Source organism: Alexandromys fortis, unplaced genomic scaffold, assembly GCF_014885135.2.
Source record: "Alexandromys fortis isolate MF-2015 unplaced genomic scaffold, M_Fortis_MF-2015_v1.1 scaffold_63, whole genome shotgun sequence".
In the NCBI taxonomy this organism is placed as follows: Eukaryota; Metazoa; Chordata; class Mammalia; order Rodentia; family Cricetidae; genus Alexandromys; species Alexandromys fortis.
The window spans coordinates 2,202,421-2,218,531 of NW_026067953.1; positions in this window are offsets into that span (position 1 = coordinate 2,202,421).

Consider the following 16,111-nt stretch of genomic DNA (forward strand, 5'->3'; position numbering starts at 1 on the left):
TCCTTTACAACTACATGAAGATTTTCTTGATATTTGCTATTATCACTGTGTACTAGAATGAATTACAGTCAGAGTATATACTATTCCATTTGATTCATTTTAAATATATTCATACATTTTATAAAATGCAGTATCACTTTTGATTAATCTTCAACATTTATTCATAACTGGTGCTCTGTTAATAAATGTCCCACCATTAGAAGAAATGTCCTAAGAATACCACTGTAAGGAGCTATCATATCTTGTTCAAATTCCATATAGCTTTTTATTTAAGCCATACTTCTACCAGTCACAATTGGATATTTGTATGTCCATCAAAAATAGTGATATTTTAAAAGGTCACACAACTTTCATATCAGTTTATGCTTGTATTCTGAAGTCTTGTTGAGTACATATATTTACATTTTTATATTGTTTGGAAGAACCAGTTGTATCATTACTATAAATCTAATTTTGGTCTTAGAAAGTGTGTTTTGTAATTTTGGATATTAATAAAATCACTGTAATTTCAGCAACAATTTCATGGTATCCCTCTTTAAAATAATCTGATTTCAACTTGATATGAAAACTAACATGGAGTCCTTCAGATAACACAGTGAACTTAACTAAGAAAAATTATCTCTTGCTTTATTTTAGACTTATTTTTATTTGAATTTTATTTTTGCATATTTTATTTTTATATTGCTATGTATCGTAGACAGTTTTTTTTCCTTTTCTCCTTTAAAAAATTTAGACTCTTGTTTCACTGTTATAATTGTTATTTCATATATATATACATGTACACACAACATATATAATGGATAATTATTACTGTTTGTCAACTTGACTATTTCTAGAATGAACTGCAATCAATAAGTAGAAGGCATTCCTGTCAAAAAAATTTTTTGTTTGGTTAGAACTGGGTGAATCTATGCATAGTCTGGACTTTTGAGATAGGAAGATACACATGTTTAATCAGGATCTGAGCCAGGAAGATCAATCTTTGATATGGGCCATACCTTCTGCTGGAATTTTATATAAGGATATATAAGAAGGAAAATTTTGTTGTTTGCCTACTTGTCATGCCTTGCTTCCATTGCTTCACTGGCTTTGGAGCCTATATCTTTGGGATTCCAGGATATACTGAAGACTGGCTGAGACACCCAGCATTGGGGACTGAATGACTACTAGACTCTTGGACTGCTTCACAGATAGTCATTTGTTGGATTACCTGGGCTACAGCCTTCAAGTCATCCCAATAAACTTAGTAAACTCCATATATATATATATACACACACACACACACACACACACACATACATATTTCCTCAGTCACTCTTCCACAATGTCCCCTGAACTTTAGGTTAGGACATGGGTTGTATCTGTATTTGGAACTGGACTCTACAACTCTGCATTTTGATTGGTTGTGGTTTTCTATAGGGGTTTCTGCCTGTTACAAGGAGATGTTTCCTTGATGAGGGGAAAAACTTAACTTACCTGTATGTTAATATACAAGTATTCTGTATGTATGCATAAGGATAAATAATGAACTTCTTTGGGACAAAAAGGCACTATGTATACTTCATAAGAAGAGAGACAACCAACAGTCCCACCCAACTATGATGTCTGTTTAATCAAGGCCAAAGTTGCACATAACCCTAAGGATAAGTTAGTGTCACACATGACTTCACACTAACCAACAGCTCTCTAGTTGGACTTAAGGCCTACTAAACAAGAGGAGAACCAATCTTGGTACTCAAACCTAACTAACTATTCATTGATAATGAAGTCATTGTTTTTAGAGGAGAATCTACAATCACTATCCTACTAACCAGCATAACACCTAACATATTTACTTTATTTTATTTCTGATTAAGAATTTCTTACCTGTGTAAGATGTATTTTGGTCAAATCTACTTCTCATTACTGTCCCAGTTCTTCCTCTACTCCTCTACCACTTTTACCTCCTTGTGCTTATTTTTATTTTTTTCCCCTTTAAATAGTTGTTTATAGGCAGTGTGTTGGAGGGGGTGGTAGAATTAGTACTCATAGATAATAACACACACCAGCCATTCGGGCAGCAAAAGTGATGAAAACCCTGGATTCAAGAGAAAGTGGGTAGCCAAAGCCTTGGAGTATTGATGAGGTAACCTTAGATCATCTCTGGTTAGTAAGTATGTTTAGGATGAAGAGGGATTTACTGGCTGTAGATCCAGAATGACCTCTTGGGATATACTTTCCTTGACAAGTGAGCTTTAATGTACTCTAAGTAGGCAATCTTCAGTTTTTCTTTTTTCCTTTAGGACAGAGGCCTGAAGAGTTCATCCATAGTATAAAGCCAAAGCCAATGGCTTCATCAGAGAGCACTTGTTGATAGCATTGAGGTTCCCCGAGTCTAGTTTTTTCAGCCTGCATGTGCATAGATATAAGACCATCGGCTGCTACAGTATTAAATGTTGCTCTGCCATTTTCCATACAAATCTTTAAATTGTTGTCACACAATTGCCCTAGTTTTGTATCTATTTGGTAAGAACTTTATATTTTTTTTTGTTTCTTATTCTTTAACTTGTGGTACTTTCATTCCGTAGCTTATTTTGATGTTACACATTTTAATAAATTAGTGTTCTCTTGAGTAGTTGTCTTTAAAGAGACTAAGCAAAATGTTTTTTTTAAAAAAATATTTCATTTTCTGAAGTTTTCTCCCTGATGCTCCAACCCTATTTAGAACTGATACATGTGTTCCTCTCCGAATTGTAGGGAAAATATTTTCAGTATCAGATGTGACTTTAGCTGCCTTTTAGTTCTTTCCTGGTTATATTAGGTGTTTGTCTCCTATTCAAATAAGGAGTTGTAGTATGAGGAGCAGGGCCCCTTGTTCTGTCTCGCCCAGCTAGCTTTTACCTGAAATAATCACACAGAAATTGTATTAATTAAATTACTGCCTGGCCCATTATATCTAGCCTCTTCTTGGCCAACTCCCACATCTTGATTTAACCCATTTCCATTAATGTGTATCGTCACTTGACTGTACCTGAATGCATTAGTTTAACCAGTGTCCATCTCAGGCAGGAGAATCATGGTGTCTGCCTGTCTCTGCTGTCTTTCTCCCAGAATTCTGTTCTGTCTTCCACTCCTACCTGAGATCTGCCCTATCAACTAGGCCAAGGCAGTTTCTTTAATAACCAATGAAAGTAACACAAATACAGAAGGGCCTCCTACAACAAAGAGTCAGTTAGAATCCTGAAATTAAGCCCTTGAATGTTAAGTTCGATCTCTTTTATTCAGATTCCCTCTCTTCAGTATTCTGATCTCCAAAGTCCAAAAACCTCAATCATGCTTAACTTCAAACTTAAATTCCTGAAACAGTCCAGTTTGGAACTGTGTTTCACTTTTCCTCTTTAATTTTTTTACTTGGAACTACCTCCAGAGTCATAATCCATAGTTGTTTTATTTTGCTCAGAGGTCACAAATTTTTTCTGTCTGCTGATATGCTTCTGAAAAACATTATTTCACATTTCTCTAGTTTTCTAATTGGTGGAAATAAAACAAAACTGATTACATTGTTTATGTTATTTCTTTGTTACTGGAAGAGATGTTGCCTACATGGATCTGTTGTATTGTGACTTTGTTATTTGAGAATTTCTAACATTATTAACCGTTTTCAGAGCTGAGGCAGTTAGCATTCTCACCATGGCATTGAATTTTCAGAAACTGTTTCTGTTCAAAATGCCCTGCCCCCACTTGGAAATGCATCTTTCTTACAATGCTTTCACTACGGAACACAGTTGTAGTGAACAGGCACTAATACTATGATTATTCTCAATTTTTTTCTGTATTGCTGTCAGTTGAGAATTCATGTGATCTTTCCAGAGGAACATTCAGACAGAGTTTTACCAAATTCTTGTCCTTATAAAATATCAGTCATTCACCATCATCATCCTTTCAACCTCATATAACAACTTTGTCATTGCCTGTTTCCTTTGTAGTAAGTCTTCATCATGTATTTTATATATATTTTCTTCATGTTGTACTGAATGTCTTGAGCTGACCTTGGGCATCCGTACCTAAATAGTAGTAGTGAGACACAGAAATGACAGAGGAGAGAGAATGCACTGCACCTATGTGTCCTCCAAATCTTTTTGGGTTCAATGGGTCCCAAACTACATCTGGATGCAAGAGGGATAGGGAAAATCATTTAGCTGTGCAATCAGAAAGCAGATGAGAGATTTAATGTACTGTTATTCCAGCTTTATGCAAAGCTGCTGCAGATTTTAGAAACGCAGTTACTGTGTAAGAGGATATCCATTTACCTCATAACCATGCACTCCCAAACATGGGGGATATTTAAGAAGTGGGTGTCAACTGATTAGTCAAATTCTAGAGAAATAGTGACTCACTAGAGAAACTTGAAGCTTTCTGGCTGTTAGCAGCAAAACTCTACTTTCTGGATTTGTGAATAGACTAATGATGCTTGTCAGAAAGGGGGTGAATTTATATGAGTCTAAAGCCATTAAAATGACGAAACTTCTTAAAGTCCTTGGTTTCAACATCTTTGCTCAAGCGGCTGTGAATAGTAACAATTGTCTCCTCATAATTACTCACTCAATGGTGTCTCATACTAAATCTAGTTTAGATGTCAGCATTTAAAAAATAATAATGATAAAGAACTTGACATAATCAGGAGAGAATGAAACAGTAAAGGGAATGTTTCCCGACTACCCTGACTGCCCACACACTGTGTCCTTGAAAGTATAGTAGATTGATGGCCCTGAGAACATCTGTGATGGGAGCAACTGCACACTTGAACCCACTAGGAAGAGAGAAAAAAAGTGTTGCATTTTATAACATACTTTCTGTATTTAGAAGAGAGGCAAGTTTGTGGGTAGCTGCTCCTAACAGGAAGATGAAGGAAAAAAAATGACTTGTCTTTACAACCAGAAAGGGCAAATAACTTGGTGTATTTTGCAATTTAATTGCTTTTTCTCTCCTCATTTTGAGAATTGAGAAAACATATCTCAACAATCCATTAAGTGTTATTCTTCCTTGAAACTTCTTGCCACTGCATAGTTGAAACCCTGTGCCCAAAGGTCAAGCACAAAGAATATCAAATATTTGGAATACACTGATTATTACAGTTTTAATGCTGTTCAAGAAAGATCCTGTGAGGAACATAAGTTCAGCATCACTTCTAGGAATACCTCCCTTTTCCACAATATGACTGAGAAGTTTTTATGTGTCTAACTTCAGATGGGAAAACTACATCAATGGCATTGATGCTTTTGAGTTAACATTAATCGTAGTGAGAATTTCATTGTAATTGACTGATGAATAATGAGACCAGTGAAGATCAGGATAACACAATTTTCAATTATTATTTAGTCATTCATTTATCAAACATGTAGCTAAATTTGTAATGATTATCTTGTTGGAGTTTATTCCTGGGGTTTAATAAGTGCAGGAAAAGAGATAAAAATTTCCCAATTTCACATGATTTATATTCTGCTATATGGAAAAGAGAAAAAGTATAAATGTAAACAAAATATTACAGGCATTAAAATTATTAAGTGAAATAAAGAAAGTAGAAATGTTATATGTATTGAAATGAAAAAGGATGATCAGAGAACTCTACGTTTAATAAGAGTGATTCAGGTAAAAGCACCAAGACCTGAAAGGTGTATTGCAATTACCAATCTTACTACCAGAAAAAAAAATAATAACAATCACAGGCAAAAATTTGGGCCAATAAAAATAAAACCAGCAGGCCAGGGCCTCCCTGATCTGTTCTCAGCCAACATGTCAATATTGACAAGAAAGAGGGATACAGTTCTAATACTGAGTGTTTTTTAGTGAACAGAAATTCTTGTCCTTAAAATTTGGATGTTTTATGTCACAGTACCTTCAGATGTAACCACAGACACATACCTACTTCTTAGCAATCGTGTTTTTTAGCTGTATACGTACAATGAACAGGACAAAGCAAACTTCTTGTGGCATTGTTTGAAAGGATACCATCCTCACAACAGAACAATTTCTATAAAACAAATTCAGGATCCACTGGGGGCTAGATTTTAGCATGTGAAATGCATGTACTCTAGGAGATGCAAACATTCAATCCATAGTAGCACATTTTGGAGCAGGTTGAATGGAATAGTATAGTCTAACTCATGCCTTCATTGGGTACTTTTCTTGTTTGGTTATGCACATATCTAGTATTTGGGCTAAGGAAAGCATCAGAAAACCTATTTAGCTCCTTGCAGTTATATAGGTAAGAGATGGCCATGATTTGGACATGATGATAGGAGTAGATGTGAAGAAGTTTGGTTCTGGATACTTTGAAGGTAAAATTAAAAAAAAAAAATTCATTCTTTAGGCAGGAAGCTAAGGACTGAAGGCAATGTTAAAGATTTGACCAAAGCATTTGTAGGACTACGAGAAATAATACTCTTAAAGTAGGAAAGAAAATTTATATTTATGATGTTATTGATTCCTAAACAGATACTGAGTAGTTGGATAAAGAAATATGTAGCCTTGTTTGTGGTGGCCCACACCTTTAATCCCAGCACTTGGGAGGCAGAGGTATATGGATCTCAGTGAATTTAAGGCCAGCCTAGTCTATGGAGAGAGCTGCAGGTAAGGCTCCAAAGTTATACAAAGAAACTCTGTCTTGTAAAACAAACAAACAAAAAATAAATATGTAATTAAGAAAAGAATTCAAGGTAAAATAATGTGCAAACTTGAATGCCACTAGTATATTACATGCATGTAAAGTTATGGAGTTTTGGTGACCTCTCACTAATGAGAATATAGTGGTAAATGAAGAAAAGTATTAAAAGGGCTATAGTAGGTTTGTTAAAACTTAAATCTATATATTTTAGTAGGCTAAATTATTTTGAATATCATGTATGATGATTAATTTTCATTGTCAACTTGCCTGAATTTTTAATCAACATGGGAACATACTGCTAGTTGTATCTGTGAAGGCTTTTCTAGAAACTTCTAATTTTCTAAGGAAGAAATACCTAGTGTAAGTGTGGACAACAATCACTTGAGGTAAAATCCCAAAATGAGTTGAACGAAGAAACTGCAATGAATAACATTCATTTCCATGTGTTAGGGGCTGTTTAAACCTTATTGAGCTTGGTTTCTGATTTCACCATTTCAGGATGTAGCTAGAATAAATTCTTTCAGTTTTAAGAGTATGATTTCCAAGTTTGGCTAGCAGCTTCATTTTACAAATTCTTAGACTGGTACCCTTGAACAGCGAGCAAGAATAACTCATTCTTTCCATGGCTTGCTCTTGTCAGTAATCCTTTTCCAGGAATAAGAAAAGTAATACAAAATAAAATTGGCATCAAGGGGTAGAAACATTCTTATGAACAAGTTTGATATGTTTTTTGGAACTGTTTTCTGAGGGTAATGAGGAAAATATTGCCACTGTGGACTAGGGAAGCCCTGTAGTGCTTTGAGTAGAAATAAATTATTACTCTATGAGTATTTGGAATACCAAAAAGCCAAGAGAAATGTGGACCGTGGAGGACCAGTTCATGAGGTTTCAGAAAAGCACAAGAATTTCATAGGAAATAGGGCTACAGGCCATTTTTGGCATATAATCAATAAACACCAAAATGGACAAAACTGAACCACAGTGAACTTGATTATCGCTCCAAATTTTATCATGCTGGTCTATTAACCTGATGATAACTTCTTACAGAATGGTTAAAGAAAACACTATAAATGGTCTTGTAGAATACTCCCTTAGTTAAACATTAAAAATAAAACCCTTAAACTCAGCATCCTACTTTATATATCTATACACACACACACACATAAATAAAAGTATATATGTGTGTATTTTGAGACATAAAATTTTAACTTATTGAATAGATATAGTTTGGTTGTTACTTAATTATTGCTATTGAACCACATAGTATCTTTATTAAATTAAAATGCAAATAAAGGCTGATGACATTTCTCATTTCTCAGCAGGTAAAGGCCCATACTGTAAAGCTCGAAGATTATAGATTGACCCCAGAATGGATATGGTGAAGAAGCAAATCATCTCTTGAAATTTGTCACAGACCTCTACATGGGCACCAGGACAGATATGTGCTGGTATGTATACACATAATCAAAGGTAAGTAAGTAAAAAATATTTTTAAAAAGTAAATCAAATGAAATGCAAACAGTGCATATTTTCTGGTTGCAAGGACTCCAATTATTCATCTTAAGACAAGGTTTGCATATCAGATAATATTGCTATTATATTTAATACATTAAATAATAAATTCAACCTATTTATTAGTATTGACAATCAACAAATAAACATATCTAGACACCTACATAAAAGTTTTGAAACTTTAAAGATAAAGACATTACATAGAAGCTGCCAGAAGAAAAGGAATGATGAATTGTGAAGACACATAATTTTGAATTTTAATATTGAACCCATGTGGAAAACAGAATGTGGGAGACATTAAATGATGAAAATTGAATTTGCATCATTATACCTAGGCAAAATGTGATTTACCTTAGAGGAAAAAAAAGAATGCTCAAGAAATTAAAGCTAAAATAATATTTAAGCTTATGTTTTTTGTTGTAAAGTTTAAGGCAAGATACTATTTAGATGATAAAAAAGAAGAAAATTAAAGGGGAATTTTGACCTTAAGTATGCTAACAAGAAGCACAAAATTCTGTAAAACATCAATATTTAAAAGAATGTTAATTAGAGTAGAATAGTTTTAATAAAATAAGACTTAGAAAAGCAAGTTAATTTTCTTATCTTTTCATATATGAATGAAAATAACTAAGAGGATAGAAATAACTTAGTCAATGCAAATAAAACTATTAAAAGTTGTTTAGCAAGTATTTTTAATACCAGGAATTTTTCAGATTATGCACTAGAACGAAAAGGAAGAGAATGAGAAATAACTAAAAGCTAAGTTACTAATAGAACATTAATATTATTATTTAGACATTTCTTATCAAATTCAGGACATACGGTATTATTTGATGTAGGAGAAATTATTGGCTGCCTAACCAAGCCACAGTCGCCCAGTTCAAACCAGCCCACATGGGCATGATAGCAGGTATTTCCTCCCTGAGCCAATCTAAGGCCTGCCACTATATTTAGATACTGCTGATGCAGAGACACCTGACCAGAGATGAAAATTAAGAAAGGATACATGCAGCAGAGTCAGTCACCTGAGCCAATGGGACCTTGGGAGGCAGTATGGAATAAGAGGCCTGCCCATACCCACAATGAACCAGTTGGCTTTGTTTCTCACCTGACTCCTGGAGTCTGTGTGTTAACTCCACATCTTTTCACTCCCTTCCCCAAGGGTTTTCTGTGCAGGGTAACCCCAACATTTGGAAGCCCAATGTGGGGTTGCCACGTTGGCATTTGCTTCATCCTGGCTTGGGTTTGGTTCTTTTCATTGGGATTTTCTCAGAAACCACTTTGTTGCCCTGGCACACTGAGGCACCCCAATACAGGCTAATGCTCCATGAGTTGGCCCCTGAATGTTTTTTTGGGGGCTTTCAATCCTCTTGAGGGTGAACAGAAGGACTCCCTTTCTCTTCTTCTTCCCTTCCCCTGTATCTGTTAGCTAGGGGGAAACTTCTCTAGGTTTAGGTCTGCCTGAACCTCCACATTCAGGCTGACTCCCCAGGAGGTGGAACCCAGGTGTGGCTCCAACTACTGCTCCTTGCTCAGGGACAATGTGTGCGCCAATGACTACGGCCTACACACTTCTGTTTCTGTCTATCCTCTCCTTGTCTGCGACACCGTATCTGTTATAGATCCTTTCCTTCTAGTAGAGAATGGGCAATCTACCTTCTCACTTTAAGGAGCCCCAAATAAGAGCATTGATGACCTGCGGGACCTGCCCCAGTATGTTTCTACCTCTCCCTCTTCTTTCTGCTACACCTACTCAGTTCCACACAGTTAACCTCATGACCCAACCTCATGACCCAAACTCACTTCTAACGGCTGCCCACTTTTAAACAGGATTTTGGTATCACTACGGCCATCATCCCTGCCAACCTGGTGTCTATTTCCAGGGCTACAAAAGCCCCTCTCGCCCTGACACAGATGACCACCACATCAGAACCCCTTAATCAGGTGGGTCTCATGTTCAGCTGAAGCTATTCAAACCCAGGAAGTACTTAGCAATACTTTTACCAGGCTATCCACATATTACAACAACAAAATGATCTCCTGGCAGATGAAGTCCAGACGTGTACAGACATGTACTGGCAGATGAAGTACAGACAGATGAAGTACAGTGTGCATGGCATGTCTTTATTGGCATGTGATCCCCATTTCTAGGCAGTCTACCTTACTCCCTACCAAGTCCTTAATGCATCCAGGGCCTGAAACCAACTGGCCCAATATATAAAGGGCACCAGATCTGCTAAGTTCTTTAATGCGGCGAACTCCCTGACCAGCAGGAAAGAACAGCCACCAGACGAGGATTCTTCCCAAATCACGCTTTATTGGAGCCTCTTGGTTATAGGGAGAGCAGAAAGCAAGGGGCCCGGAGCGCTGAGCTACAGCTGTTTATAAAGGGAGTCTGCCTAGCAACCTTTGATACATCAACTGCTTCTCTGGAGACCCACCAGCAGGAAAGAAAACAAACATCCTTGTCAATTACAGACCACAAGGAAGTTTCCCTGCCAGTCAGGGGAAGTGTGGGCAGCTAGACCACAACAACTCACCCTGTTTTCTGGTGGAAGAACTGCAATCTCTATTAGGGGAACAATTGTGCCTGGATTGGCCGATGCACGCCTGCCGATGCTCCTGGCTACAGAATTGGCCCTAAGCACATATGCGAGAGGCAAGGTTCCACTGAATATGGAGTTATTTATCAAGCGAGGCCGGGGCCAAATGCCATCTTGTAATGGCAGCCACTCGAATCGGCTCCCAGCACTTTAACTACTCTATTCTGTTTCATGAGTTGATTTTCTGCCTCACCATGACTAGATTTCCAGCCTGTCGCTCGAGGCTGGTTTTCTTCCTAAGGTCTGAGATGATCTCAATAAACTCCTCCACCCCTCTTGGATCATCACTTATGCCTTAATTGCTATTTATCATTCTTCTTAAGTGTCGTCTATAGCATATAGTTGCTAAGACTCCATCAAGAGCAGTCTCCAGGTCCTTATGGTTCTAAAATACCCTGAACGTGGCCCTCCTCCGGAGGTCATTTGGGACTGGCTCACGGAAATTCATGAGGCGTAAGTTTGACAGATGCTCCACCCACTCGGGCATGCTTCCTAGAGAAGTCAACCTTCTAGAGAGGATAGTCAATGACGCGTTAGGACCTGCGAGGCAGGACAAAGTAAAACAGGTATGGTCTATTATGCTGGATGTTCTCTGAGGCGAGGACAATGAGGTCACAATTAGAACTTCGACTCCAACTAAACTGCCTTCTCTAAATAAATAAAAAGTGGTGGATATGTGGGTAAAACTGTGGGTCAGACTACACAAACCACAGTAGCCTTGCCCAAATCAGCCCACATGAGCATGCGCAGTAGGTACTTCCTACCCAAACCAACCTAAGGCCAGTCACTATACTCAGAAGACTGCTAATGCAGACATACCTGACCAGAGATGCCAATGAGAGAAGGATAATGCAGCAGAGTTGGCTGCTTGAGTCAATGGGACCTTGGGAGGGGCTATAAGATGCCTGCCCACACCCTCAATAAACCAGTTGACTTTTGCTACTTACCTGACTCCCAAAATCTGTGCCATTGACTACATGCCTTCTCTGCCTCTGCCCCATAGCGTTCCAGTGCAGGGTCACCATTTTCCACAGTGAAAAAATTAGTTAAAATTATTGAATTTAATTCAGGTTTAGAAAGGAAACAAGACAATGGAAAACCAGTGCCCAGGATTGCCGAGGGAAAATACATACATATAGTATATCCATATGTGTTTAGGAGAGATTTATGCCAAACTTTAAAATGACTGTAAATAAACAAAAGGAAAAAATGAAGAATAAAAATAAAAAATATATTTCTTAGAATTTGAGGATAACAGAAACACATGGGATTTTAATTATGGATTAGAAGTTAGAGAACATGATTTTCATCAGTCTGGCACAGAAAGTCTTCTAGGTCAGACGTTGGTAAATTCCCGTATGAAGTTGAAAGAGTAACCAAACTCGTTTATCTTTGGGAATATTTAAAGAAAGGTTTCCTGGTTTTAGTGTTTCATAGACTTCTGACTCTAATACTCCAATTCTCCTTAATATCTATAGTCTCACTGTTTTCTTGTTAAATGTTTATGATGCTCTTCTGATGATATCAATAATCTCAATTTTAATTATCTAACCTACACATTATTTTCTATTAAATTGCCTGTTATTTTGACGCTCTGTGTTGGAGAAGAGGATGAGTTTTCACCATTAAAGAGCTTTTAACCTTATCCACAGACGTTTCTTGTTGCCCAGAAACCCTTAGATAGCACAAATTCTTTAGATATTACCATAAACCTAGCACATTTATCCTTAATACTCTCTACTCTTGGGCAATTTGCACTGTAATATCTAGGAGCAAATCTTTGGTTTGAACTGTTTTTCTTTTTAAAAACATTTATACAAGTTCTTACCACATAGCTGAATCTGGCTTAACACTCTTAATCTCTCTACCTCGGGTTTTAAATGGTTGTCTTACAGAAGTATATCACTATCTTTGGCTTCGTTTTTTTCAACAATCAAGAATTATTGAGTTAAGTTTTTCTATGCTCTTTAAGTCTACCCTGATTGATCTTCAGTTCACAGGTGAATGAGCAATCACAACTAGTTTAGTGTTTTCAGAAAATAACAGCCCATGACTTCATTTAATAACCATTTAGGCTAGTTTTGGACAAACTAGTAATAGTTAATCAAAGTAAAAAAAATTAACTCCATCTCATGATGATAAACACTGAGGATTATCAGTGGCTATTACTACAGATATAATTAACACAAATTAATAGTAAAAATTTTATAATTTGGTACATTATAAATCTATTATACCGTAAGATTTCCCAAAGTCCTGTATTATTATTTAAAGGTCCATGACACAAAAAACATAGTTATTAAAGAGAATATTTTAGATAATGAATTAAAACCACTTATATTTCTTCAAAATATCTGGATTTGATTAAGTTTCATCATTTTGTTGATTGTAATGTCTTAAACAAAAGTTAAAAAAAACAGAGCAACAGAAATCAAGTGAATGGAAATCATACTTTATAAAATGGTGATTGTGAATATTACAAAAAGCCACAAAAAGTTAGTAGATATAAAGTTGTCTGAATTCTGTGTGTAAATACTAATTAAATTATAAAGGATTGCTTACACACTAACAACACGTTTGTTGCATCTTACGTCTGAATCATAGTTTCCTCAATTTCATTAATTAACTTGGAAACATAATCTTGTCTTAAACAAATCCTTTTATTTCTAGTCATAGAGATACTGAGATAATAAATAATTATTTTATGTCTTACAGTGTTTTGCCATGTGCACCATGTGTGTACAGATCCTGTAGCAGTCAAAAGATGTTGCTTGATCTGCTGGATTGGGAATTCTAGAAGGTTGTCACCAGATAGATTTTGGGCAGTGAACCTGGATGGTCTGCTAGAATAGGAATCACTCTTATACACTGAGCTGTCTCTCACACCCCAAGAATAAATGACTGAATATGTCCATTTTGCCTTATTTTTGGCAGTGACTGATAATTGAGGTCTACATTAAGTAGCTTATAAAACTTGATAAGTTGTTAATAAATTAAATTTAAAAAGATTAGTAATTTAATGAGTGATTAACACATTTTTATATTAAAAATGCCAAAGTTACCCTGTAAGCTATTACAAGAGAATAAAAAGCTTAATTACAAAATCTTTTGATATATTACAAATACTAAAGTGTATTAATCATAGCAAAAAGTAACAGTCTAGGTGAACATAAACTATGATGAATAATAAAATACAGAGCTGGGATTTCAGCTCCGTGGTAATTACCTTGTCTCCCATTGTTTTGTTTGATACTAGAACTATGGTAAAATGAGAAAAAGAGAAAAATATATAGAAAAAAGATATGCCCTCAATAGGTGTTAGTAGTATAAATAGTAATAACTTTACTAGTCTTCATTTACATGTAGAAACCAAAGGTGAATACCAGGGCCATAGACATGAGAGCAATTTGAAATATCAAAAGGAAACCCAACCAAATGCTAATTTTTTTTAAATCTAAACAAGTGTGAACATTAAACAAAAAAGCATCATGATTGGTCTTATACATACATCCAATTACATCAATCCTGAAACTTCACTGTAAGACAGTGCCATAAATTTGGGGAAGGAAAAAGCAGTAAATTTTGTTTTTCTCTTAAATTAGAGGAAGGCAAGAGGCGAGATACCTAGATTTGGGACTGTTGAGCTATTTCCCCAAGAGCATACACCTACTACATCATATGTAGCTATATCTAGTTTTAATCACAGACTGTTATATATGTGTTCCACATGGCTGTGACACTTCAACTTTCCATAGTTTGACTAAAACAGCAATTATATTGATGAAATTGAGATTTTCCTCTAATCTTTGTTTTTTTTCCTAGAAATTTAAACAATAAAAATAAATTTAAAAACACAGAGTATAAATTTGAAAGAGAACAAGGAAGGTTATATGAAATGGTTATGAGTAAGGAAAAAATAGAAATGATATAATTACATTAAAATTAAAAAATAAATTGATAATAATAATAACGCTCACACACAAAATAACTGCTCAGATTTCTTCAGAAAGTTCATTTCCCTTTTTCAACTAAGCCTCCACTGACTCTCGGGCATGCAACTCTAATTCAATAAATTATAATATCGCAAAGAAGATGAACCAAGAATGCTAGATTGGGTATTGCTATTTTTTGCTGTGTGTATGTCATGTATACATAGGCATAAGTGTGCATGTTTATGAGTGTGATGTGTGGAAGGCAGAGGAGAGCATCAAGTTTCAGTACTTGCATTATTTTAGTAAGAGTCTCCTGGACATCTCACCATGCTTTTTAGTCCCAAAGGGATTCTCCAGTCTCCATTTCCAGTCTCACCACAGAAGCACTGAAACTGCAGACATGTATGACCAGTCTCAGTTTATCTTGTTTATAAGTATCCAAACTTGAGTCCTCATGCTTGTACAGCAAGCACTTTACCCACTGAGCCATCTGCCAAGAACTGACTCTTTCTCATCTTCTAAAGACACAATTGTTATCATGAGATCTTCCAACCTCTGAGTTAACCACCAGAGGTAACATTGCCTCTGTATGGTATTAGTATTAAATTAGAAAATAATCTTTAACATATAAACTTTGGGGCATTGGTTAAAGTCATATCATCACATAGGTATTGGGTAGAAATCAGTAAATTAAATTATTTCTGTACCACACTAACTAAAATTAGCTACTACTTTAGTGGAAGTTACATAAAATTGTGATATCACTATATATATATATATATATATATATATATATATACACAAACTTGGAAGTCAGGACCGCGAGGGGTGCACCCATACACTGAGACAATGGGGTTGATCTATTGGGAACCCACCAAAGCCAGCTGGGCTGGGTCTAAAAAAGCATGGGATAAAACTGGACTCTCTGAACATGGTGGACAATGAGGGCTGCTGAGAAGCCAAGAACAATGGCACTGGGTTTTGATCCTACTGCATGTACTAGCTTTGTGGGAGCCTAAGCTGTTTGGATGCTCACCTTCTTAGACCTGGATGGAGGAGGGAGGACCTTGGACTTTCCACAGGGCAGGGAACCTAGACTGCTCTTTGGGCTGGAGAGGGAGGGGGAGGGAAATGGGAGGCGGAGGCAGAGGCGGGGCGGAGGTAGAAATTTTTAAGAATAAATAAATAAATAAATAGATAAATAAATAACAATGTTTTGTAACATGAAAACTCACAAAAAACTTGCAATTTCTTCAGAGATCAGTCATGACACTCAAATAAAAAGTATAAAATTAAATTTATTTGTGTATTTAAATTGTCATTTACCTCCTCTTTCCCTGAAATGTACATGGTACTTTGGTGAAAAATTAACCAAATGTTTAAAAGCAAGTATACATTTTTAAAGCATTAAAATGCAATGT